General features: G+C 36.9%; 1 pseudogene; it reads right to left on the bottom strand.

The window, feature by feature from the left end:
• Nucleotides 1-1,410: 1,410 nt before the first annotated feature.
• On the bottom strand, nucleotides 1,411-3,147 carry LOC145839210 (solute carrier family 2, facilitated glucose transporter member 5 pseudogene; annotated as a pseudogene).
• Nucleotides 3,148-3,876: the final 729 nt, after the last annotated feature.

The raw sequence follows: 3,876 nt of genomic DNA, 5'->3' as shown, positions 1-3,876 counted from the left end.
GCTGATTCAGTTTTCAATATTTTGTGATTTTCTAGTTAATTTTGTTTAAGAACTCGATTTTAGATTTAAGGCTATAGGGGGGTCCTCCTTGATTTTACAAGTTGATCTTATTTAATATATTTTCATCATAGCTACCAGATATTGTTTCTGCGATGTACTTTATATTTCTATCAATTTTCCTTATACTAAACTTAAAGTTATTCATGGTTTTTATAACGTTTATAGAAAAAAAATTTTGAAAGTACAAATGTAAGCTCTACTTTTTATGGGAAAACTAGTGATGTATCGGACTCACTGTATCGGGTCCGGCCGGATATTGCCATTTTTGTCTGTTATCCGGATCCGGCCGGATCTTGATATGAAAAAAGGTCCGGATCCGGCCGGATTCTAATCTGAATAAAAAGTCCGGATCCGGTAGGATCCTAATTCGAAAAAAAGTCCGGATTCAGTTCCGGCCGGATTCTAGTTTGAAAAAAAAGTCCGGATCCGGTACATCACTAGTCATAAACTAAAAACAGATTTAATTCATAAAAAAGTGACTAGCAACAAAAGTACTGAATACTATTACCGAATAACTTACTTAAACTAATACAGATTTTGTTCAACATCTAATAATAAGTTGTTTTATTGACAGCATATAAGAAAGTAGGCACAGTTACATCTTTATGATTATTTGTACTTTTGTTAATAGACCTATTTACGTACATTATAACTCTATTCTAGCGGCCAGCAAACTGCGGCCCACGGGCCGCATCAATTTTTTTTCAAATAGTTTAATATATTAAGGTTCTCAAAAAGCAATATTAAGTTTCAGTGTTATCTTTAAATGTAATCATCGCCTAAACTTTTTTTGTTCAACAAAACTATATTTAAATATATTTTTTAAAGCACATAAAAAACGCTCCTTTTTTGGCCTGCCGAACCCTGCTCTATTCTATAATTATAAAATAGGTAAAATAAATTGTTTAGCAGGTTTGTAAATTTTACTAAAGTGGTACTACATTTTAATTCTAAGTAGTCTAAAATAAACTATCTAACATACAAACAAATTCTACTAAAGAATTTATCATTGAAACAACTTCTTACATGTTTTAAATTTAATCTGTTCTGTAAATGTTTCATTCAACAAGCATTCTATTTAAAAAAACATTCAACTGGTTGAAAAAAAGAGCAAGATACAGTAAACTAATGTACAGATGACTTATGAAAAAAATTCTCATTAATGTGATTGTTATGTCTACAGCTCATAAAAGTTTTAAAATAACATATACTAAAACCTTTTCTGAAAAATGTAGGTTCACTAGCTTACATTTCTACAAACGAACATGCTCTTTTATTAAATAAAAAACTCAAAAAACACATTTAAAATTTCAAGAAAAAAAAACTCTTTGTGGAACTCATAACAAAAATTTACACCTTTTCCTCTTCGTTGAGAGGCTCCGAAGCCACAACATCGCTGGTGGCGGATACGACTACTCCGTTCCGCTTGGCAAACATCTGGTAGATCTCGTTGTAGGTCTTGCCCTTGGTCTCGGGCAGTATCAGCTGCAGGTACACGGTGGCAATGAGGCTGACCACCATGAATATGATGAAAACGTAAGCTCCCATGGCATTCACAAGTGAGGGGAATATTATGCTCAGCAGGAAGTTGGACGACCAGTTGACCATGCATCCCACCGTGGTGGCAGCCGGTCTTGACTCCTGGGTGAAGAGCTCGGCGGTGAGAAGCCATGGGATTGGACCAGGGCCAACAGCAAACCCAACAATGTAGAAAACAACAAAGAGGATTGAGATGGAGCTGACTCCGGAGGATCCTCCATTTGAGTCAAGCACTGACAGGACAATGGTAAGAAGAATGCAGGAAAGCACCATGCTGGCAAACCCGTACACAATCAGCTTCTTGCGGCCCACTCTCTCAATTATAAGAAAAGAAATGATGGTCATGGCAACATTGACTGATCCAATGGCAATTGAAGCCAAGTCTTGGGGTCTGCCTTTGGCAATTTTGGCAGCGTCAAATATCTTGTTGGTGTAGAAGAAGACAGCGTTTATTCCGCCCAGCTGCTGGCAGAGGTGCATCACTATGATTGTAATCAGCTGCCATCTCACAGACTTTTCCTTCAAAAGCTCAACAACTGTCAGGCTCTGAGTCTTGGAGGCCATTTCCTTCTCAGCGTTCATCTCTTCCATTTCCTCTTTTATGTCGTCTGTTCCTCTCAGCTTCATCAAAGTTTTCTCTGCAGCCTTTTTGTTGTTGGTGTCAAGCAGTAGGTACCTGGGTGAGTTGGGCATAAAGTAACCACCAATTACCAGGAACAATGAAGGGAGAAATGTAAATGCCAGCAGTACAGGCCACAAAGTGGAGCTCCCGAGAGCCCCTTCAAGCCCCATAATCTGAGCAAACAGAATACCAATAGTAATGAAGAGCTGGTTCAAAACTCCAATAGCACCTCTCCACTGTTTGGGAGAGATCTCACTTATGTAGGTTGGCACAAGACCAGCGGCCAAGCCTGCATATATACCAACAAATATCCTACCCACAAATATCATCCAAATGAAGCCAATAGCCTTGCTGGAACCAAACAAAATTGCAGCAAATAGGGAGAAGATGAGGTTGAATAGCATCCCGTCTCTTCTTCCAAAGTTGTGAAGAACAGCTGATACAAGCATAGAGCCAATGATTGCAGCAAACGGGAATGCTGCAGTGACCACTGCGTAAACTGTTGTGCGCTTGTTCTCCTCATCATCATCACAACTTTTCACTGTGGTGTTGACTTTGTTACAGGGATAAAAGTTGTAGAGTATTTCTTCTGTGGGGGCGTTCAGCACTGATATGTTGTAACCAAACTGAAAGGCACCACCAACAACTGCCAACAGGACTCCAATTATCAAGGAAGGTGTTTTGAGAGGCTTTTTTTCATTATCTTCATTAGCCTTTCCTTCCTCAGCAGCTATGGGTAGATCTGTAGTCTTTGGTTCTTCAGGTTTCACTTCTGAAGTTTTTACAGGGTCAGTAGTTGGGGGTTTGTCAGGGACAGTAGCTGGAGGTTTCTCAGGATCAGTAGGTGGGGAATTCTCAGGATCAGCAGCTGGAGTATTTTCAGGTGGAGGTTGTTCCTCATCAGCAGGCTTATTCTCCTCTTCCATTATTTAATACTACTCTTCAAGTTCCTAGGTGAAATAATTTTGAGATAATTTTATATAAAGAACTATTATAAAAAACTATTGGAAAGATTACTTCAATATAGTTATTTTAAATATAAGTTGTCACAGTTACAGTAGACTACAGCATTTTTTTGGTACGCACCCTGCCTTAAGTACGCACTTGTCCAGAAATTTTCAATCATCAAGTTTTTCCAGGTTATTTTATGTTTCCAGGTAGAATGGCCAACCTGCTGAGTTAGCCTGAGACTTTCACAACTTTTAAACTAGAGTGAGTAATCCTGAGTAGTCTAAGTGGCCTGAGATTGTGACAGTCCTGTTATTAAATGTTAACAAACTAAACACTTATGTAGTGGTTGCAGAAAAGTGAAAAGAATAATGATAATTGAGCTGTAATGCTATAAAATAAAATAAATCTAGTTGACAAAGTTAAAAAAAACCTACAAATACAACATAGTTATATCATAATTCAATTTAAAAGTACACACATTGATGTTTTGAAAATGTTTGGTAAACACAATGTAGTTTGGTACTTTCCCTCTAACAAAACTAAATATGGAAAATATGGCTTAATATTCTTTATATATCATTGACTGACATTGACTTTCTATAATAAATGTATGTATTAATTATGTAGAAACTTTTTATAGAAAAAATAAATCATTTTAAAATCTATCAAAAAACTATGCAGATTAAAACTATGTATTAAATGTT

Source organism: Thalia democratica, chromosome 6 (assembly GCF_965202585.1).
Source record: "Thalia democratica chromosome 6, ktThaDemo2.hap1.1, whole genome shotgun sequence".
In the NCBI taxonomy this organism is placed as follows: Eukaryota; Metazoa; Chordata; class Thaliacea; order Salpida; family Salpidae; genus Thalia; species Thalia democratica.
This window is presented reverse-complemented; position numbering and strand designations above follow the sequence as displayed.